Raw genomic sequence first — 25,816 nt, forward strand, 5'->3', positions numbered from 1 at the left:
ATTACGGCAGGCAGATGTCCCCATTTTACACATTACGGCAGGCAAGTGTCCCCATTTTACACATTACGGCAGGCAAGTGACCCCAATCGACACATTACGGCATGCAAGTGACCCCATTTTACACATTACAAAAGGCAAGAGTCGCCATTTTAATAATTACGGCAGGCAAGAATCCCCTCTATACAGATAACGGCAGCAATTTTCCCCATTTTACACATAACGGTAGGCAAGAGTACCCATTTTACACATTACGGTAGGCAAGAGTACCCATTTTACACATTATGACAGGCAAGAGTCCCAATTCTACACATTATGGCAGGCAAGTGTCCCCATTTAAAACATTACGGCAGGCAAGTGTCCCCATTTTACACATTATGGCAGGCAAGTGTCCCCATTTTTCACATTACAGCAGGCAAGAGACCCCATTCTACACATTACGGCAGGCAAGTGTCCCCATTTTACACTTTACGGCAGGCAAGTGTCTCCATTTTACACAAACGGTAGGCAAGTGTCCCCATTTTACACATTATGGCAGGCTATTGACCCCATTTTACACTTTACAGCAGGCAAGAGTCACCATTTGACACATTATGGCAGGTAAGAGTCCCATTTTACACATTACGGCAGGCAAGTTTCCCAATTTTACACATTACTGCTGGCAAGTTTCCCCATTTTACACATTACGGCAGGCAGATGTCCCCATTTTACACATTACGGCAGGCAAGTGTCCCCATTTTACACATTACAGCAGGCAAATGTCCCAATTTTACACATTATGGCAGGCAAGTGTCCCATTTTACACATTATGGCAGGCAAGTTTCCCCATTTTACACATTAAGACAGGCAAGTGTCCCCATTTTACACAGTACGGCAGGCAAGTGTCCCTATTTTACACATTACTGCAGGCAAGTGTCCCCATTTTTCACATTACGGTAGGCAAGAGTCCCCATTTTACACATTACAGCAGGCAAGTGTCCCCATTTCACACATTACGACAGGCAAGAGTCCCCATTTTACACATTACGGAAGGAAAGAGTCTCCATTTTACATATTACCGCAGGTAAGTGTCTCCATTTTACACATAATGGCAGGCAAGTGTCCCCATTTTACATATTACGGCAGGCAAGTTTCCCCATTTTACACATTAAGGCAGGCAAGTGTCCCCATTTTACACAGTACGGCAGGCACGTGTCCCTATTTTACACATTACGGCAGGCAAGTGTCCCCATTTTTCACATTACGGTAGGCAAGAGTCCCCATTTTACACATTACAGCAGGCAAGTGTCCCCATTTTACACATTATGACAGGCAAGAGTCCCCATTTTACACATTACGGAAGGAAAAAGTCTCCATTTTACATATTACCGCAGGCAAGTGTCCCCATTTTACACATAATGGCAGGCAAGTTTCCCAATATTACACATTACGGCAGGCAAGTGTCCCCATTTTACACATTACGGTAGGCAAGAGTACCCATTTTACACATTATGACAGGCAAGAGTCCCAATTCTACACATTATGGCAGGCAAGTATCCCCATTTAAAACATTACGGCAGGCAAGTGTCCCCATTTTACACATTATGGCAGGCAAGTGTCCCCATTTTTCACATTACGGTAGGAGAGAGTCCCCATTTTACACATTACAGCAGGCAAGAGACCCCATTCTACACATTACGGCAGGCAAGTGTCCCCATTTTACACTTTACGGTAGGCAAGAGTCCCTTTATAAACATTACGGCAGGCAAGAGTCCCCATTTTACACATTACGGCAGGCAAGTGTCCCCATTTTACACATTACTGCAGGCAAGAGTCCCCTTTATAAACATTACGGCAGGCAAGAGTCCCCATTTTACACATTACAGCAGGCAAGTGTCCCCATTTTACACATTACTGCAGGCAAGAGTCACCATTTTACACACTACGGCAGGCAAGTGTCCCCATTTTACATATTACAGCAGGCAAGAGTCCCCATTTTACACATTACGGCAGACAAGTGTCCCCATGTGACACTTTACAGCAGGCAAGTGACCCCATTTAACACATTACGGCAGGTAAGTGATCCCATTTTACACATCACGGCAGGCAAGAGTCCCCATTTTACACATTACGGCAGGCAAGAGTTCCCATATGACACATAACTGCAGTCAAGAGTCCCCATTTTACACATTACGGCAGGCAAGTGTCTCCATTTTAAACATAACTGCAGTCAAGTGTCCCCATCTTACACATTACGGCAGGCAAGTGTCCCCATTTTAAACATAACTGCAGTCAAGAGTCCCCATTTTACACATTATGGCAGGCTATTGACCCCATTTTACACTTTACAGCAGGCAAGTGACCCCATTTAACACATTACGGCAGGTAAGTGATCCCATTTTACACATCACGGCAGGCAAGAGTCCCCATTTTACACATTACGGCAGGCAAGAGTTCCCATATGACACATAACTGCAGTCAAGAGTCCCCATTTTACACATTACGGCAGGCAAGAGTCCCCATTTTAAACATAACTGCAGTCAAGTGTCCCCATCTTACACATTACGGCAGGCAAGTGTCCCCATTTTAAACATAACTGCAGTCAAGAGTCCCCATTTTACACATTATGGCAGGCTATTGACCCCATTTTACACTTTACAGCAGGCAAGAGTCACCATTTGACACATTATGGCAGGTAAGAGTCCCATTTTACACATTACGGCAGGCAAGTTTCCCAATTTTACACATTACTGCTGGCAAGTTTCCCCATTTTACACATTACGGCAGGCAGATGTCCCAATTTTACACATTACGGCAGGCAAGTGTCCCCATTTTACACATTACAGCAGGCAAATGTCCCAATTTTACACATTACGGCAGGCAAGTGTCCCATTTTACAGATTATGGCAGGCAAGTTTCCCCTTTTTACACATTAAGGCAGGCAAATTTCCCCATTTTACACAGTACGGCAGGCAAGTGTCCCTATTTTACACATTACGGCAGGCAAGTGTCCCCATTTTACACATTACGGCAGGCAAGTGTCCCCATTTTACACCTTACGGCAGGCAAGAGTCCCCATTTTACACGTTACGGAAGGAAAGAGTCTCCATTTTACACATTACCGCAGGTAAGTGTCCCCATTTTACACATAATGGCAGGCAAGTTTCCCAATATTACACATTACGGCAGGCAAGTGTCCCCATTTTACACATTACGGTAGGCAAGAGTACCCATTTTACACATTATGACAGGCAAGCGTCCCAATTCTACACATTATGGCAGGCAAGTGTCCCCATTTAAAACATTACGGCAGGCAAGTGTCCCCATTTTACACATTATGGCAGGTAAGTGTCCCCATTTTTCACATTACGGTAGGCAAGAGTCCCCATTTTACACATTACAGCAGGCAAGAGACCCCATTCTACACATTACGTCAGGCAAGTGTCCCCATTTTACACTTTACGGCAGGCAAGAGTCCCCTTTATAAACATTACGGCAGGCAAGAGTCCCCATTTTACACAGTACGGCAGGCAAGTGTCCCCATTTTACACATTACTGCAGGCAAGTGTCCCCATTTTACACATTACGGCAGGCAAGTGACCCCATTCGACACATTACGGCATGCAAGTGACCCCATTTTACACATTACAACAGGCAAGAGTCGCCATTTTAATAATTACGGCAGGCAAGAATCCCCTCTATACAGATAACGGCAGCAATTTTCCCCATTTTACACATAACGGCAGGCAAGTGTCCCCATTTTACACATTACGGTAGGCAAGAGTACCCATTTTACACATTATGACAGGCAAGAGTCCCAATTCTACACATTATGGCAGGCAAGTGTCCCCATTTAAAACATTACGGCAGGCAAGTATCCCCATTCTACACATTTCGGCAGGCAAGTGTCCCCATTTTACACTTTACGGCAGGCAAGTGTCTCCATTTTACACAAACGGTAGGCAAGTGTCCCCATTTTACACATTATGGCAGGCTATTGACCCCATTTTACACTTTACAGCAGGCAAGAGTCACCATTTGACACATTATGGCAGGTAAGAGTCCCATTTTACACATTACGGCAGGCAAGTTTCCCAATTTTACACATTACTGCTGGCAAGTTTCCCCATTTTACACATTACGGCAGGCAGATGTCCCCATTTTACACATTACGGCAGGCAAGTGTCCCCATTTTACACATTACAGCAGGCAAATGTCCCAATTTTACACATTATGGCAGGCAAGTGTCCCATTTTACAGATTATGGCAGGCAAGTTTCCCCATTTTACACATTAAGGCAGGCAAGTGTCCCCATTTTACACAGTACGGCAGGCAAGTGTCCCTATGTTACACATTACGGCAGGCAAGTGTCCCCATTTTTCACATTACGGTAGGCAAGAGTCCCCATTTTACACATTACAGCAGGCAAGTGTCCCCATTTTACACATTACGACAGGCAAGAGTCCCCATTTTACACATTACGGAAAGAAAGAGTCTACATTTTACATATTACCGCAGGTAAGTGTCTCCATTTTACACATAATGGCAGGCAAGTGTCCCCATTTTACATATTACGGCAGGCAAGTTTCCCCATTTTACACATTACGGTAGGCAAAAGTCCCCATTTTACACATTACGGCAGGCAAGTGACCCCATTTAACATATTACGGCAGGTAAGTGATCCCATTTTACACGTCACGGCAGGCAAGAGTCCCCATTTTAAACATTACGGCAGGCAAGAGTTCCCATTTGACACATAACTGCAGTCAAGAGTCCCCATTTTATACATTACGGCAGGCAAGTGTCCCCATTTTACACATTACGGCAGGCTATTGACCCCATTTTACACTTTACAGCAGGCAAGAGTCACCATTTGACACATTATGGCAGGTAAGAGTCCCATTTTACACATTACGGCAGGCAAGTTTCCCAATTTTACACATTACTGCTGGCAAGTTTCCCCATTTTACACATTACGGCAGGCAGATGTCCCCATTTTACACATTACGGCAGGCAAGTGTCCCCATTTTACACATTACGGCAGGCAAGTGACCCCAATCGACACATTACGGCATGCAAGTGACCCCATTTTACACATTACAACAGGCAAGAGTCGCCATTTTAATAATTACGGCAGGCAAGAATCCCCTCTATACAGATAACGGCAGCAATTTTTCCCATTTTACACATAACGGCAGGCAAGTGTCCCCATTTTACACATTACGGTAGGCAAGAGTACCCATTTTACACATTATGACAGGCAAGAGTCCCAATTCTACACATTATGGCAGGCAAGTGTCCCCATTTAAAACATTACGGCAGGCAAGTGTCCCCATTTTACACATTATGGCAGGCAAGTGTCCCCATTTTTCACATTACGGTTGGCAAGAGTCCCCATTTTACACATTACAGCAGGCAAGAGACCCCATTCTACACATTACGGCAGGCAAGTGTCCCCATTTTACACTTTACGGCAGGCAAGTGTCCCCATTTTACACATTACTGCAGGCAAGAGTCACCATTTTACACACTACGGCAGGCAAGTGTCCCCATTTTACATATTACAGCAGACAAGTTTCCCCATTTTACACATTAAGGTAGGCAAGAGTCCCCATTTTACACATTACGGCAGACAAGTGTCCCCATGTGACACTTTACAGCAGGCAAGTGACCCCATTTAACACATTACGGCAGGTAAGTGATCCCATTTTACACATCACGGCAGGCAAGAGTCCCCATTTTACACATTACGGCAGGCAAGAGTTCCCATATGACACATAACTGCAGTCAAGAGTCCCCATTTTACACATTACGGCAGGCAAGTGTCCCCATTTTACACATTACGGCAGGCAAGAGTCCCCATTTTAAACATAACTGCAGTCAAGTGTCCCCATCTTACACATTACGGCAGGCAAGTGTCCCCATTTTAAACATAACTGCAGTCAAGAGTCCCCATTTTACACATTACGGCAGGCTACTGACCCCATTTTACACTTTACAGCAGGCAAGAGTCACCATTTGACACATTATGGCAGGTAAGAGTCCCATTTTACACATTACGGCAGGCAAGTTTCCCAATTTTACACATTACTGCTGGCAAGTTTCCCCATTTTACACATTACGGCAGGCAGATGTCCCCATTTTACACATTACGGCAGGCAAGTGTCCCCATTTTACACATTACAGCAGGCAAATGTCCCAATTTTACACATTACGGCAGGCAAGTGTCCCATTTTACACATTATGGCAGGCAAGTTTCCCCATTTTACACATTAAGGCAGGCAAGTGTCCCCATTTTACACAGTACGGCAGGCAAGTGTCCCTATTTTACACATTACGGCAGGCAAGTGTCCCCATTTTACACATTACGGCAGGCAATTGTACCCATTTTACACATTACGGCAGGCAAGAGTCCCCATTTTACACGTTACGGAAGGAAAGAGTCTCCATTTTACACATTACCGCAGGTAAGTGTCCCCATTTTACACATAATGGCAGGCAAGTTTCCCAATATTACACATTACGGCAGGCAAGTGTCCCCATTTTACACATTACGGTAGGCAAGAGTACCCATTTTACACATTATGACAGGCAAGCGTCCCAATTCTACACATTATGGCAGGCAAGTGTCCCCATTTAAAACATTACGGCAGGCAAGTGTCCCCATTTTACACATTATGGCAGGTAAGTGTCCCCATTTTTCACATTACGGTAGGCAAGAGTCCCCATTTTACACATTACAGCAGGCAAGAGACCCCATTCTACACATTACGGCAGGCAAGTGTCCCCATTTTACACATTACTGCAGGCAAGAGTCCCCTTTATAAACATTACGGCAGGCAAGAGTCCCGATTTTACACATTTCGGCAGGGAAGTGTCCCCATTTTACACATTACTGCAGGCAAGTGTCCCCATTTTACACATTACGGCAGGCAAGTGACCCCATTCGACACATTACGGCATGCAAGTGACCCCATTTTACACATTACAACAGGCAAGAGTCGCCATTTTAATAATTACGGCAGGCAAGAATCCCCTCTATACAGATAACGGCAGCAATTTTCCCCATTTTACACATAACGGCAGGCAAGTGTCCCCATTTTACACATTACGGTAGGCAAGAGTACCCATTTTACACATTATGACAGGCAAGAGTCCCAATTCTACACATTATGGCAGGCAAGTGTCCCCATTTAAAACATTACGGCAGGCAAGTGTCCCCATTTTACACATTATGGCAGGCAAGTGTCCCCATTTTTCACATTACGGTAGGAGAGAGTCCCCATTTTACACATTACAGCAGGCAAGAGACCCCATTCTACACATTACGGCAGGCAAGTGTCCCCATTTTACACTTTACGGTAGGCAAGAGTCCCCTTTATAAACATTACGGCAGGCAAGAGACCCCATTTTACACATTACGGCAGGCAAGTGTCCCCATTTTACACATTACTGCAGGCAAGAGTCCCCTTTATAAACATTACGGCAGGCAAGAGTCCCCATTTTACACATTACGGCAGGCAAGTGTCCCCATTTTACACATTACTGCAGGCAAGAGTCACCATTTTACACACTACGGCAGGCAGTGTCCCCATTTTACATATTACAGCAGGCAAGTTTACCCATTTTACACATTAAGGTAGGCAAAAGTCCCCATTTTACACATTACGGCAGACAAGTGTCCCCACGTGACACTTTATAGCAGGCAAGTGACCCCATTTAACACATTACGGCAGGTAAGTGATCCCATTTTACACATCACGGCAGGCAAGAGTCCCCATTTTACACATTACGGCAGGCAAGAGTTCCCATATGACACATAACTGCAGTCAAGAGTCCCCATTTTACACATTACGGCAGGCAAGTGTCCCCATTTTACACATTACGGCAGGCAAGAGTCCCCATTTTAAACATAACTGCAGTCAAGTGTCCCCATCTTACACATTACGGCAGGCAAGTGTCCCCATTTTAAACATAACTGCAGTCAAGAGTCCCCATTTTACACATTACGGCAGGCTATTGACCCCATTTTACACTTTACAGCAGGCAAGAGTCACCATTTGACACATTATGGCAGGTAAGAGTCCCATTTTACACATTACGGCAGGCAAGTTTCCCAATTTTACACATTACTGCTGGCAAGTTTCCCCATTTTACACATTACGGCAGGCAGATGTCCCCATTTTACACATTACGGCAGGCAAGTGTCCCCATTTTACACATTACAGCAGGCAAATGTCCCAATTTTACACATTACGGCAGGCAAGTGTCCCATTTTACACATTATGGCAGGCAAGTTTCCCCATTTTACACATTAAGGCAGGCAAATTTCCCCATTTTACACAGTACGGCAGGCAAGTGTCCCTATTTTACACATTACGGCAGGCAAGTGTCCCCATTTTACACATTACGGCAGGCAAGTGTCCCCATTTTACACCTTACGGCAGGCAAGAGTCCCCATTTTACACGTTACGGAAGGAAAGAGTCTCCATTTTACATATTACCGCAGGTAAGTGTCCCCATTTTACACATAATGGCAGGCAAGTTTCCCAATATTACACATTACGGAAGGCAAGTGTCCCCATTTTACACATTACGGTAGGCAAGAGTACCCATTTTACACATTATGACAGGCAAGCGTCCCAATTCTACACATTATGGCAGGCAAGTGTCCCCATTTAAAACATTACGGCAGGCAAGTGTCCCCATTTTACACATTATGGCAGGTAAGTGTCCCCATTTTTCACATTACGGTAGGCAAGAGTCCCCATTTTACACATTACAGCAGGCAAGAGACCCCATTCTACACATTACGTCAGGCAAGTGTCCCCATTTTACACTTTACGGCAGGCAAGAGTCCCCTTTATAAACATTACGGCAGGCAAGAGTCCCCATTTTACACATTACGGCAGGCAAGTGTCCCCATTTTACACATTACTGCAGGCAAGTGTCCCCATTTTACACATTACGGCAGGCAAGTGACCCCATTCGACACATTACGGCAGGCAAGTGTCCCCATTTTACACCTTACGGCAGGCAAGAGTCCCCATTTTACACGTTACGGAATGAAAGAGTCTCCATTTTACACATTACCGCAGGTAAGTGTCCCCATTTTACACATAATGGCAGGCAAGTTTCCCAATATTACACATTACGGCAGGCAAGTGTCCCCATTTTACACATTACGGTAGGCAAGAGTACCCATTTTACACATTATGACAGGCAAGCGTCCCAATTCTACACATTATGGCAGGCAAGTGTCCCCATTTAAAACATTACGGCAGGCAAGTGTCCCCATTTTACACATTATGGCAGGTAAGTGTCCCCATTTTTCCCATTACGGTAGGCAAGAGTCCCCATTTTACACATTACAGCAGGCAAGAGACCCCATTCTACACATTACGTCAGGCAAGTGTCCCCATTTTACACTTTACGGCAGGCAAGAGTCCCCTTTATAAACATTACGGCAGGCAAGAGTCCCCATTTTACACATTACGGCAGGCAAGTGTCCCCATTTTACACATTACTGCAGGCAAGTGTCCCCATTTTACACATTACGGCAGGCAAGTGACCCCATTCGACACATTACGGCATGCAAGTGACCCCATTTTACACATTACAACAGGCAAGAGTCGCCATTTTAATAATTACGGCAGGCAAGAATCCCCTCTATACAGATAACGGCAGCAATTTTCCCCATTTTACACATAACGGCAGGCAAGTGTCCCCATTTTACACATTACGGTAGGCAAGAGTACCCATTTTACACATTATGACAGGCAAGAGTCCCAATTCTACACATTATGGCAGGCAAGTGTCCCCATTTAAAACATTACGGCAGGCAAGTGTCCCCATTTTACACATTATGGCAGGCAAGTGTCCCCATTTTTCACATTACAGCAGGCAAGAGACCCCATTCTACACATTACGGCAGGCAAGTGTCCCCATTTTACACTTTACGGCAGGCAAGTGTCTCCATTTTACACAAACGGTAGGCAAGTGTCCCCATTTTACACATTATGGCAGGCTATTGACCCCATTTTACACTTTACAGCAGGCAAGAGTCACCATTTGACACATTATGGCAGGTAAGAGTCCCATTTTACACATTACGGCAGGCAAGTTTCCCAATTTTACACATTACTGCTGGCAAGTTTCCCCATTTTACACATTACGGCAGGCAGATGTCCCCATTTTACACATTACGGCAGGCAAGTGTCCCCATTTTACACATTACAGCAGGCAAATGTCCCAATTTTACACATTATGGCAGGCAAGTGTCCCATTTTACACATTATGGCAGGCAAGTTTCCCCATTTTACACATTAAGGCAGGCAAGTGTCCCCATTTTACACAATACGGCAGGCAAGTGTCCCTATTTTACACATTACGGCAGGCAAGTGTCCCCATTTTTCACATTACGGTAGGCAAGAGTCCCCATTTTACACATTACAGCAGGCAAGTGTCCCCATTTTACACATTACGACAGGCAAGAGTCCCCATTTTACACATTACGGAAGGAAAGAGTCTCCATTTTACATATTACCGCAGGTAAGTGTCTCCATTTTACACATAATGGCAGGCAAGTGTCCCCATTTTACATATTACGGCAGGCAAGTTTCCCAATTTTACACATTGAGGCAGGCAAGTGTCCCCATTTTACACAGTACGGCAGGCACGTGTCCCTATTTTACACATTACGGCAGGCAAGTGTCCCCATTTTACACATTACGGCAGGCTATTGACCCCATTTTACACTTTACAGCAGGCAAGAGTCACCATTTGACACATTATGGCAGGTAAGAGTCCCATTTTACACATTACGGCAGGCAAGTTTCCCAATTTTACACATTACTGCTGGCAAGTTTCCCCATTTTACACATTACGACAGGCAGATGTCCCCATTTTACACATTACGGCAGGCAAGTGTCCCCATTTTACACATTACGGCAGGCAAGTGACCACAATCGACACATTACGGCATGCAAGTGACCCCATTTTACACATTACAACAGGCAAGAGTCGCCATTTTAAAAATTACGGCAGGCAAGAATGCCCTCTATACAGATAACGGCAGCAATTTTCCCCATTTTACACATAACGGCAGGCAAGTGTCCCCATTTTACACATTACGGTAGGCAAGAGTACCCATTTTACACATTATGACAGGCAAGAGTCCCAATTCTACACATTATGGCAGGCAAGTGTCCCCATTTAAAACATTACGGCAGGCAAGTGTCCCCATTTTACACATTATGGCAGGCAAGTGTCCCCATTTTTCACATTACGGTTGGCAAGAGTCCCCATTTTACACATTACAGCAGGCAAGAGACCCCATTCTACACATTACGGCAGGCAAGTGTCCCCATTTTACACTTTACGGCAGGCAAGTGTCTCCATTTTACACATTACGGTAGGCAAGTGTCCCCATTTTACACATTATGGCAGGCTATTGACCCCATTTTACACATTAAAACAGGCAAGAGTCGCCATTTTACGAATTACGGCAGGCAAGAAACCCCTCTATACAGATAACGTCAGCAATTTTCCCCATTTTACACATAACGGCAGGCAAGTGTCCCCATTTGACACATTATGGCAGGCAAGTGTCCCCATTTTTCACATTACGGTAGGCAAGAGTCCCCATTTTACACATTACAGCAGGCAAGAGACCCCATTCTACACATTACAGCAGGCAAGTGACCCCATTCGACACATTACGGCATGCAAGTGACCCCATTTTACACATTACAACAGGCAAGAGTCGCCATTTTACTAATTACGGCATGCAAGAATCCCCTCTATACAGATAACGGCAGCAATTTTCCCCATTTTACACATAACGGCAGGCAAGTGTCCCCATTTTACACATTACGGTAGGCAAGAGTACACATTTTACACATTATGACAGGCAAGAGTCCCAATTATACACATTATGGCAGGCAAGTGTCCCCATTTAAAACATTACGGCAGGCAAATGTCCCCATTTTACACACTATGGCAGGCAAGTGTCCCCATTTTTCACATTACGGTAGGCAAGAGTCCCCATTTTACACATTACAGCAGGCAAGAGACCCCATTCTACACATTACGGCAGGCAAGTGTACCCATTTTACACTTTACGGCAGGCAAGAGTCCCCTTTATAAACATTACGGCAGGCAAGAGTCCCCATTTTACACATTACGGCAGACAAGTGTCCCCATTTTACACATTACTGCAGGCAAGTGTCCCCATTTTACACATTACGGCAGGCAAATGACCCCATTCGACACATTACGGCATGCAAGTGACCCCATTTTACACATTACAACAGGCAGGAGTCGCCATTTTACTAATTACGGCAGGCAAGAATCCCCTCTATACAGATAACGGCAGCAATTTTCCCCATTTTACACATAACGGCAGGCAAGTGTCCCCATTTTACACATTATGGCAGGCAAGTGTCCCCATTTTTCACATTACGGTAGGCAAGAGTCCCCATTTTACACATTACAGCAGGCAAGAGACCCCATTCTACACATTACGGCAGGCAAGAGTCCCCATTTTACACATTTCGGCAGGGAAGTGTCCCCATTTTACACATTACTGCAGGCAAGAGTCCCCTTTATAAACATTACGGCAGGCAAGAGTCCCCATTTTACACATTTCGGCAGGGAAGTGTCCCCATTTTACACATTACTGCAGGCAAGTGTCCCCATTTTACACATTACGGCAGGCAAGTGACCCCATTCGACACATTACGGCATGCAAGTGACCCCATTTTACACATTACAACAGGCAAGAGTCGCCATTTTAATTATTACGGCAGGCAAGAATCCCCTCTATACAGATAACGGCAGCAATTTTCCCCATTTTACACATAACGGCAGGCAAGTGTCCCCATTTTACACATTACGGTAGGCAAGAGTACCCATTTTACACATTATGACAGGCAAGAGTCCCAATTCTACACATTATGGCAGGCAAGTGTCCCCATTTAAAACATTACGGCAGGCAAGTGTCCCCATTTTACACATTATGGCAGGCAAGTGTCCCCATTTTTCACATTACGGTAGGAGAGAGTCCCCATTTTACACATTACAGCAGGCAAGAGACCCCATTCTACACATTACGGCAGGCAAGTGTCCCCATTTTACACTTTACGGTAGGCAAGAGTCCCCTTTATAAACATTACGGCAGGCAAGAGTCCCCATTTTACACATTACGGCAGGCAAGTGTCCCCATTTTACACATTACTGCAGGCAAGAGTCCCCTTTATAAACATTACGGCAGGCAAGAGTCCCCATTTTACACATTACGGCAGGCAAGTGTCCCCATTTTACACATTACTGCAGGCAAGAGTCACCATTTTACACACTACGGCAGGCAAGTGTCCCCATTTTACATATTACAGCAGGCAAGTTTCCATATTTTACACATTAAGGTTTGCAAGAGTCCCCATTTTACACATTACGGCAGACAAGTGTCCCCATGTGACACTTTACAGCAGGCAAGTGACCCCATTTAACACATTACGGCAGGTAAGTGATCCCATTTTACACATCACGGCAGGCAAGAGTCCCCATTTTACACATTACGGCAGGCAAGAGTTCCCATATGACACATAACTGCAGTCAAGAGTCCCCATTTTACACATTACGGCAGGCAAGTGTCCCCATTTTACACATTACGGCAGGCAAGAGTCCCCATTTTAAACATAACTGCAGTCAAGTGTCCCCATCTTACACATTACGGCAGGCAAGTGTCCCCATTTTAAACATAACTGCAGTCAAGAGTCCCCATTTTACACATTACGGCAGGCTATTGACCCCATTTTACACTTTACAGCAGGCAAGAGTCACCATTTGACACATTATGGCAGGTAAGAGTCCCATTTTACACATTACGGCAGGCAAGTTTCCCAATTTTACACATTACTGCTGGCAAGTTTCCCCATTTTACACATTACGGCAGGCAGATGTCCCCATTTTACACATTACGGCAGGCAAGTGTCCCCATTTTACACATTACAGCAGGCAAATGTCCCAATTTTACACATTACGGCAGGCAAGTGTCCCATTTTACACATTATGGCAGGCAAGTGTCCCCATTTTACACATTAAGGCAGGCAAGTGTCCCCATTTTACACAGTACGGCAGGCAAGTGTCCCTATTTTACACATTACGGCAGGCAAGTGTCCCCATTTTACACATTACGGCAGGCAAGTGTCCCCATTTTACACATTACGGCAGGCAAGAGTCCCCATTTTACACGTTACGGAAGGAAAGAGTCTCCATTTTACACATTACCGCAGGTAAGTGTCCCCATTTTACACATAATGTCAGGCAAGTTTCCCAATATTACACATTACGGCAGGCAAGTGTCCCCATTTTACACATTACGGTAGGCAAGAGTACCCATTTTACACATTATGACAGGCAAGCGTCCCAATTCTACACATTATGGCAGGCAAGTGTCCCCATTTAAAACATTACGGCAGGCAAGTGTCCCCATTTTACACATTATGGCAGGTAAGTGTCCCCATTTTTCACATTACGGTAGGCAAGAGTCCCCATTTTACACATTACAGCAGGCAAGAGACCCCATTCTACACATTACGGCAGGCAAGTGTCCCCATTTTACACTTTACTGCAGGCAAGTGTCCCCATTTTACACATTACGGCAGGCAAGTGACCCCATTCGACACATTACGGCATGCAAGTGACCCCATTTTACACATTACAACAGGCAAGAGTCGCCATTTTAATAATTATGGCAGGCAAGAATCCCCTCTATACAGATAACGGCAGCAATTTTCCCCATTTTACACATAACGGCAGGCAAGTGTCCCCATTTTACACATTACGGTAGGCAAGAGTACCCATTTTACACATTATGACAGGCAAGAGTCCCAATTCTACACATTATGGCAGGCAAGTGTCCCTATTTAAAACATTACGGCAGGCAAGTGTCCCCATTTTACACATTATGGCAGGCAAGTGTCCCCATTTTTCACATTACGGTAGGAGAGAGTCCCCATTTTACACATTACAGCAGGCAAGAGACCCCATTCTACACATTACGGCAGGCAAGTGTCCCCATTTTACACTTTACGGTAGGCAAGAGTCCCCTTTATAAACATTACGGCAGGCAAGAGTCTCCATTTTACACATTACGGCAGGCAAGTGTCCCCATTTTACACATTACTGCAGGCAAGAGTCCCCTTTATAAACATTACGGCAGGCAAGAGTCCCCATTTTACACATTACGGCAGGCAAGTTTCCCCATTTTACACATTACTGCAGGCAAGAGTCACCATTTTACACACTACGGCAGGCAAGTGTCCCCATTTTACATATTACAGCAGGCAAGTTTCCCCATTTTACACATTAAGGTAGGCAAGAGTCCCCATTTTACACATTACGGCAGACAAGTGTCCCCATGTGACACTTTACAGCAGGCAAGTGACCCCATTTAACACATTACGGCAGGTAAGTGATCCCATTTTACACATCACGGCAGGCAAGAGTCCCCATTTTACACATTACGGCAGGCAAGAGTTCCCATATGACACATAACTGCAGTCAAGAGTCCCCATTTTACACATTACGGCAGGCAAGAGTTCCCATATGACACATAACGGCAGGCAAGTGTCCCCATTTTACACATTACGGTAGGCAAGAGTACACATTTTACACATTATGACAGGCAAGAGTCCCAATTATACACATTATGGCAGGCAAGTGTCCCCATTTAAAACATTACGGCAGGCAAATGTCCCCATTTTACACATTATGGCAGGCAAGTGTCCCCATTTTTCACATTACGGTAGGCAAGAGTCCCCATTTTACACATTACAGCAGGCAAGAGACCCCATTCTACACATTACGGCAGGCAAGTGTACCCATTTTACACTTTACGGCAGGCAAGAGTCCCCTTTATAAACATTACGGCAGGCAAGAGTCCCCATTTTACACATTACGGCAGACAAGTGTCCCCATTTTACACATTACTGCAGGCAAGTGTCCCCATTTTACACATTACGGCAGGCAAATGACCCCATTCGACACATTACGGCATGCAAGTGACCCCATTTTACACATTACAACAGGCAAGAGTCGCCATTTTACTAATTACGGCAGGCAAGAATCCCCTCTATACAGATAACGGCAGCAATTTTCCCCATTTTACACATAACGGCAGGCAAGTGTCCCCATTTTACACATTATGGCAGGCAAGTGTCCCCATTTTTCACATTACGGTAGGCAAGAGTCCCCATTTTACACATTACAGCAGGCAAGAGACCCCATTCTACACATTACGGCAGGCAAGAGTCCCCATTTTACACATTTCGGCAGGGAAGTGTCCCCATTTTACACATTACTGCAGGCAAGAGTCCCCTTTATAAACATTACGGCAGGCAAGAGTCCCCATTTTACACATTTCGGCAGGGAAGTGTCCCCATTTTACACATTACTGCAGGCAAGTGTCCCCATTTTACACATTACGGCAGGCAAGTGACCCCATTCGACACATTACGGCATGCAAGTGACCCCATTTTACACATTACAACAGGCAAGAGTCGCCATTTTAATAATTACGGCAGGCAAGAATCCCCTCTATACAGATAACGGCAGCAATTTTCCCCATTTTACACATAACGGCAGGCAAGTGTCCCCATTTTACACATTACGGTAGGCAAGAGTACCCATTTTACACATTATGACAGGCAAGAGTCCCAATTCTACACATTATGGCAGGCAAGTGTCCCCATTTAAAACATTACGGCAGGCAAGTGTCCCCATTTTACACATTATGGCAGGCAAGTGTCCCCATTTTTCACATTACGGTAGGAGAGAGTCCCCATTTTACACATTACAGCAGGCAAGAGACCCCATTCTACACATTACGGCAGGCAAGTGTCCCCATTTTACACTTTACGGTAGGCAAGAGTCCCCTTTATAAACATTACGGCAGGCAAGAGTCCCCATTTTACACATTACGGCAGGCAAGTGTCCCCATTTTACACATTACTGCAGGCAAGAGTCCCCTTTATAAACATTACGGCAGGCAAGAGTCCCCATTTTACACATTACGGCAGGCAAGTGTCCCCATTTTACACATTACTGCAGGCAAGAGTCACCATTTTACACACTACGGCAGGCAAGTGTCCCCATTTTACATATTACAGCAGGCAAGTTTCCATATTTTACACATTAAGGTTTGCAAGAGTCCCCATTTTACACATTACGGCAGACAAGTGTCCCCATGTGACACTTTACAGCAGGCAAGTTACCCCATTTAACACATTACGGCAGGTAAGTGATCCCATTTTACACATCACGGCAGGCAAGAGTCCCCATTTTACACATTACGGCAGGCAAGAGTTCCCATATGACACATAACTGCAGTCAAGAGTCCCCATTTTACACATTACGGCAGGCAAGTGTCCTCATTTTACACATTACGGCAGGCAAGAGTCCCCATTTTAAACATAACTGCAGTCAAGTGTCCCCATCTTACACATTACGGCAGGCAAGTGTCCCCATTTTAAACATAACTGCAGTCAAGAGTCCCCATTTTACACATTACGGCAGGCTATTGACCCCATTTTACACTTTACAGCAGGCAAGAGTCACCATTTGACACATTATGGCAGGTAAGAGTCCCATTTTACACATTACGGCAGGCAAGTTTCCCAATTTTACACATTACTGCTGGCAAGTTTCCCCATTTTACACATTACGGCAGGCAGATGTCCCCATTTTACACATTACGGCAGGCAAGTGTCCCCATTTTACACATTACAGCAGGCAAATGTCCGAATTTTACACATTACGGCAGGCAAGTGTCCCATTTTACACATTATGGCAGGCAAGTGTCCCCATTTTACACATTAAGGCAGGCAAGTGTCCCCATTTTACACAGTACGGCAGGCAAGTGTCCCTATTTTACACATTACGGCAGGCAAGTGTCCCCATTTTACACATTACGGCAGGCAAGTGTCCCCATTTTACACATTACGGCAGGCAAGAGTCCCCATTTTACACGTTACGGAAGGAAAGAGTCTCCATTTTACACATTACCGCAGGTAAGTGTCCCCATTTTACACATAATGTCAGGCAAGTTTCCCAATATTACACATTACGGCAGGCAAGTGTCCCCATTTTACACAATACGGTAGGCAAGAGTACCCATTTTACACATTATGACAGGCAAGCGTCCCAATTCTACACATTATGGCAGGCAAGTGTCCCCATTTAAAACATTACGGCAGGCAAGTGTCCCCATTTTACACATTATGGCAGGTAAGTGTCCCCATTTTTCACATTACGGTAGGCAAGAGTCCCCATTTTACACATTACAGCAGGCAAGAGACCCCATTCTACACATTACGGCAGGCAAGTGTCCCCATTTTACACATTACTGCAGGCAAGTGTCCCCATTTTACACATTACGGCAGGCAAGTGACCCCATTCGACACATTACGGCATGCAAGTGACCCCATTTTACACATTACAACAGGCAAGAGTCGCCATTTTAATAATTATGGCAGGCAAGAATCCCCTCTATACAGATAACGGCAGCAATTTTCCCCATTTTACACATAACGGCAGGCAAGTGTCCCCATTTTACACATTACGGTAGGCAAGAGTACCCATTTTACACATTATGACAGGCAAGAGTCCCAATTCTACACATTATGGCAGGCAAGTGTCCCCATTTAAAACATTACGGCAGGCAAGTGTCCCCATTTTACACATTATGGCAGGCAAGTGTCCCCATTTTTCACATTACGGTAGGAGAGAGTCCCCATTTTACACATTACAGCAGGCAAGAGACCCCATTCTACACATTACGGCAGGCAAGTGTCCCCATTTTACACTTTACGGTAGGCAAGAGTCCCCTTTATAAACATTACGGCAGGCAAGAGTCTCCATTTTACACATTACGGCAGGCAAGTGTCCCCATTTTACACATTACTGCAGGCAAGAGTCCCCTTTATAAACATTACGGCAGGCAAGAGTCCCCATTTTACACATTACGGCAGGCAAGTGTCCCCATTTTACACATTACTGCAGGCAAGAGTCACCATTTTACACACTACGGCAGGCAAGTGTCCCCATTTTACATATTACAGCAGGCAAGTTTCCCCATTTTACACATTAAGGTAGGCAAGAGTCCCCATTTTACACATTACGGCAGATAAGTGTCCCCATGTGACACTTTATAGCAGGCAAGTGACCCCATTTAACACATTACGGCAGGTAAGTGATCCCATTTTACACATCACGGCAGGCAAGAGTCCCCATTTTACACATTACGGCAGGCAAGAGTTCCCATATGACACATAACTGCAGTCAAGAGTCCCCATTTTACACATTACGGCAGGCAAGTGTCCCCATTTTACACATTACGGCAGGCAAGAGTCCCCATTTTAAACATAACTGCAGTCAAGTGTCCCCATCTTACACATTACGGCAGGCAAGTGTCCCCATTTTAAACATAACTGCAGTCAAGAGTCCCCATTTTACACATTACGGCAGGCTATTGACCCCATTTTACACTTTACAGCAGGCAAGAGTCACCATTTGACACATTATGGCAGGTAAGAGTCCCATTTTACACATTACGGCAGGCAAGTTTCCCAATTTTACACATTACTGCTGGCAAGTTTCCCCATTTTACACATTACGGCAGGCAGATGTCCCCATTTTACACATTACGGCAGGCAAGTGTCCCCATTTTACACATTACAGCAGGCAAATGTCCCAATTTTACACATTACGGCAGGCAAGTGTCCCATTTTACACATTATGGCAGGCAAGTTTCCCCATTTTACACATTAAGGCAGGCAAATTTCCCCATTTTACACAGTACGGCAGGCAAGTGTCCCTATTTTACACATTACGGCAGGCAAGTGTCCCCATTTTACACATTACGGCAGGCAAGTGTCCCCATTTTACACCTTACGGCAGGCAAGAGTCCCCATTTTACACGTTACGGAAGGAAAGAGTCTCCATTTTACACATTACCGCAGGTAAGTGTCCCCATTTTACACATAATGGCAGGCAAGTTTCCCAATATTACACATTACGGCAGGCAAGTGTCCCCATTTTACACATTACGGTAGGCAAGAGTACCCATTTTACACATTATGACAGGCAAGCGTCCCAATTCTACACATTATGGCAGGCAAGTGTCCCCATTTAAAACATTACGGCAGGCAAGTGTCCCCATTTTACACATTATGGCAGGTAAGTGTTCCCATTTTTCACATTACGGTAGGCAAGAGTCCCCATTTTACACATTACAACAGGCAAGAGTCGCCATTTTAATAATTACGGCAGGCAAGAATCCCCTCTATACAGATAACGGCAGCAATTTTCCCCATTTTACACATAACGGCAGGCAAGTGTCCCCATTTTACACATTACGGTAGGCAAGAGTACCCATTTTACACATTATGACAGGCAAGAGTCCCAATTCTACACATTATGGCAGGCAAGTGTCCCCATTTAAAACATTACGGCAGGCAAGTGTCCCCATTTTACACATTATGGCAGGCAAGTGTCCCCATTTTTCACATTACAGCAGGCAAGAGACCCCATTCTACACATTACGGCAGGCAAGTGTCCCCATTTTACACTTTACGGCAGGCAAGTGTCTCCATTTTACACAAACGGTAGGCAAGTGTCCCCATTTTACACATTATGGCAGGCTATTGACCCCATTTTACACTTTACAGCAGGCAAGAGTCACCATTTGACACATTATGGCAGGTAAGAGTCCCATTTTACACATTACGGCAGGCAAGTTTCCCAATTTTACACATTACTGCTGGCAAGTTTCCCCATTTTACACATTACGGCTGGCAGATGTCCCCATTTTACACATTACGGCAGGCAAGTGTCCCCATTTTACACATTACAGCAGGCAAATGTCCCAATTTTACACATTATGGCAGGCAAGTGTCCCATTTTACACATTATGGCAGGCAAGTTTCCCCATTTTACACATTAAGGCAGGCAAGTGTCCCCATTTTACACAGTACGGCAGGCAAGTGTCCCTATTTTACACATTACTGCAGGCAAGTGTCCCCATTTTTCACATTACGGTAGGCTAGAGTCCCCATTTTACACATTACAGCAGGCAAGTGTCCCCATTTTACACATTACGACAGGCAAGAGTCCCCATTTTACACATTACGGAAGGAAAGAGTCTCCATTTTACATATTACCGCAGGTAAGTGTCTCCATTTTACACATAATGGCAGGCAAGTGTCCCCATTTTACATATTACGGCAGGCAAGTTTCCCCATTTTACACATTAAGGCAGGCAAGTGTCCCCATTTTACACATTACGGCAGGCAAGTGTCCCTATTTTACACATTACGGCAGGCAAGTGTCCCCATTTTTCACATTACGGTAGGCAAGAGTCCCCATTTTACACATTACAGCAGGCAAGTGTCCCCATTTTACACATTACGGAAGGAAAGAGTCTCCATTTTACATATTACCGCAGGCAAGTGTCCCCATTTTACACATAATGGCAGGCAAGTTTCCCAATATTACACATTACGGCAGGCAAGTGTCCCCATTTTACACATTACGGTAGGCAAGAGTACCCATTTTACACATTATGACAGGCAAGAGTCCCAATTCTACACATTATGGCAGGCAAGTGTCCCCATTTAAAACATTACGGCAGGCAAGTGTCCCCATTTTACACATTATGGCAGGCAAGTGTCCCCATTTTTCACATTACGGTAGGAGAGAGTCCCCATTTTACACATTACAGCAGGCAAGAGACCCCATTCTACACATTACGGCAGGCAAGTGTCCCCATTTTACACTTTACGGTAGGCAAGAGTCCCCATTATAAACATTACGGCAGGCAAGAGTCCCCATTTTACACATTACGGCAGGCAAGTGTCCCCATTTTACACATTACTGCAGGCAAGAGTCCCCTTTATAAACATTACGGCAGGCAAGAGTCCCCATTTTACACATTACGGCAGGCAAGTGTCCCCATTTTACACATTACTGCAGGCAAGAGTCACCATTTTACACACTACGGCAGGCAAGTGTCCCCATTTTACATATTACAGCAGGCAAGTTTCCCCATTTTACACATTAAGGTAGGCAAGAGTCCCCATTTTACACATTACGGCAGACAAGTGTCCCCATGTGACACTTTACAGCAGGCAAGTGACCCCATTTAACACATTACGGCAGGTAATTGATCCCATTTTACACATCACGGCAGGCAAGAGTCCCCATTTTACACATTACGGCAGGCAAGAGTTCCCATATGACACATAACTGCAGTCAAGAGTCCCCATTTTACACATTACGGCAGGCAAGTGTCCCCATTTTACACATTACGGCAGGCAAGAGTCCCCATTTTAAACATAACTGCAGTCAAGTGTCCCCATCTTACACATTACGGCAGGCAAGTGTCCCCATTTTAAACATAACTGCAGTCAAGAGTCCCCATTTTACACATTATGGCAGGCTATTGACCCCATTTTACACTTTACAGCAGGCAAGAGTCACCATTTGACACATTATGGCAGGTAAGAGTCCCATTTTACACATTACGGCAGGCAAGTTTCCCAATTTTACACATTACTGCTGGCAAGTTTCCCCATTTTACACATTACGGCAGGCAAGTGTCCCAATTTTACACATTACGGCAGGCAAGTGTCCCCATTTTACACATTACAGCAGGCAAATGTCCCAATTTTACACATTACGGCAGGCAAGTGTCCCATTTTACACATTATGGCAGGCAAGTTTCCCCATTTTACACATTAAGGCAGGCAAATTTCCCCATTTTACACAGTACGGAAGCAAGTGTCCCTATTTTACACATTACGGCAGGCAAGTGTCCCCATTTTACACATTACGGCAGGCAAGTGTCCCCATTTTACACATTACGGCAGGCAAGAGTCCCCATTTTACACGTTACGGAAGGAAAGAGTCTCCATTTTACACATTACCGCAGGTAAGTGTCCCCATTTTACACATAATGGCAGGCAAGTTTCCCAATTTTACACATTACGGCAGGCAAGTGTCCCCATTTTACACATTACGGTAGGCAAGAGTACCCATTTTACACATTATGACAGGCAAGCGTCCCAATTCTACACATTATGGCAGGCAAGTGTCCCCATTTAAAACATTACGGCAGGCAAGTGTCCCCATTTTACACATTATGGCAGGTAAGTGTCCCCATTTTTCACATTACGGTAGGCAAGAGTCCCCATTTTACACATTACAGCAGGCAAGAGACCCCATTCTACACATTACGTCAGGCAAGTGTCCCCATTTTACACTTTACGGCAGGCAAGAGTCCCCTTTATAAACATTACGGCAGGCAAGAGTCCCCATTTTACACAGTACGGCAGGCAAGTGTCCCCATTTTACACATTACTGCAGGCAAGTGTCCCCATTTTACACATTACGGCAGGCAAGTGACCCCATTCGACACATTACGGCATGCAAGTGACCCCATTTTACACATTACAACAGGCAAGAGTCGCCATTTTAATAATTACGGCAGGCAAGAATCCCCTCTATACAGATAACGGCAGCAATTTTCCCCATTTTACACATAACGGCAGGCAAGTGTCCCCATTTTACACATTACGGTAGGCAAGAGTACCCATTTTACACATTATGACAGGCAAGAGTCCCAATTCTACACATTATGGCAGGCAAGTGTCCCCATTTAAAACATTACGGCAGGCAAGTATCCCCATTCTACACATTACGGCAGGCAAGTGTCCCCATTTTACACTTTACGGCAGGCAAGTGTCTCCATTTTACACAAACGGTAGGCAAGTGTCCCCATTTTACACATTATGGCAGGCTATTGACCCCATTTTACACTTTACAGCAGGCAAGAGTCACCATTTGACACATTATGGCAGGTAAGAGTCCCATTTTACACATTACGGCAGGCAAGTTTCCCAATTTTACACATTACTGCTGGCAATTTTCCCCATTTTACACATTACGGCAGGCAGATGTCCCCATTTTACACATTACGGCAGGCAAGTGTCCCCATTTTACACATTACAGCAGGCAAATGTCCCAATTTTACACATTATGGCAGGCAAGTGTCCCATTTTACACATTATGGCAGGCAAGTTTCCCCATTTTACACATTAAGGCAGGCAAGTGTCCCCATTTTACACAGTACGGCAGGCAAGTGTCCCTATTTTACACATTACGGCAGGCAAGTGTCCCCATTTTTCACATTACGGTAGGCAAGAGTCCCGATTTTACACAATACAGCAGGCAAGTGTCCCCATTTTACACATTACGACAGGCAAGAGTCCCCATTTTACACATTACGGAAGGAAAGAGTCTACATTTTACATATTACCGCAGGTAAGTGTCTCCATTTTACACATAATGGCAGGCAAGTGTCCCCATTTTACATATTACGGCAGGCAAGTTTCCCCATTTTACACATTACGGTAGGCAAGAGTCCCCATTTTACACATTACGGCAGGCAAGTGACCCCATTTAACATATTACGCAGGTAAGTGATCCCATTTTACACGTCACGGCAGGCAAGAGTCCCCATTTTAAACATTACGGCAGGCAAGAGTTCCCATTTGACACATAACTGCAGTCAAGAGTCCCCATTTTACACATTACGGCAGGCAAGTGTCCCCATTTTACACATTACGGCAGGCTATTGACCCCATTTTACACTTTACAGCAGGCAAGAGTCACCATTTGACACATTATGGCAGGTAAGAGTCCCATTTTACACATTACGGCAGGCAAGTTTCCCAATTTTACACATTACTGCTGGCAAGTTTCCCCATTTTACACATTACGGCAGGCAGATGTCCCCATTTTACACATTACGGCAGGCAAGTGTCCCCATTTTACACATTACGGCAGGCAAGTGACCCCAATCGACACATTACGGCATGCAAGTGACCCCATTTTACACATTACAACAGGCAAGAGTCGCCATTTTAATAATTACGGCAGGCAAGAATCCCCTCTATACAGATAACGGCAGCAATTTTCCCCATTTTACACATAACGGCAGGCAAGTGTCCCCATTTTACACATTACGGTAGGCAAGAGTACCCATTTTACACATTATGACAGGCAAGAGTCCCAATTCTACACATTATGGCAGGCAAGTGTCCCCATTTAAAACATTACGGCAGGCAAGTGTCCCCATTTTACACATTATGGCAGGCAAGTGTCCCCATTTTTCACATTACAGCAGGCAAGAGACCCCATTCTACACATTACGGCAGGCAAGTGTCCCCATTTTACACTTTACGGCAGGCAAGTGTCTCCATTTTACACAAACGGTAGGCAAGTGTCCCCATTTTACACATTATGGCAGGCTATTGACCCCATTTTACACTTTACAGCAGGCAAGAGTCACCATTTGACACATTATGGCAGGTAAGAGTCCCATTTTACACATTACGGCAGGCAAGTTTCCCAATTTTACACATTACTGCTGGCAAGTTTCCCCATTTTACACATTACGGCAGGCAGATGTCCCCATTTTACACATTACGGCAGGCAAGTGTCCCCATTTTACACATTACAGCAGGCAAATGTCCCAATTTTACACATTATGGCAGGCAAATGTCCCATTTTACACATTATGGCAGGCAAGTTTCCCCATTTTACACATTAAGACAGGCAAGTGTCCCCATTTTACACAGTACGGCAGGCAAGTGTCCCTATTTTACACATTACTGCAGGCAAGTGTCCCCATTTTTCACATTACGGTAGGCAAGAGTCCCCATTTTACACATTACAGCAGGCAAGTGTCCCCATTTTACACATTACGACAGGCAAGAGT

The sequence above is a fragment of the Pseudophryne corroboree genome, chromosome 2 (genome assembly GCF_028390025.1).
Source record: "Pseudophryne corroboree isolate aPseCor3 chromosome 2, aPseCor3.hap2, whole genome shotgun sequence".
NCBI lineage: Eukaryota > Metazoa > Chordata > Amphibia > Anura > Myobatrachidae > Pseudophryne > Pseudophryne corroboree.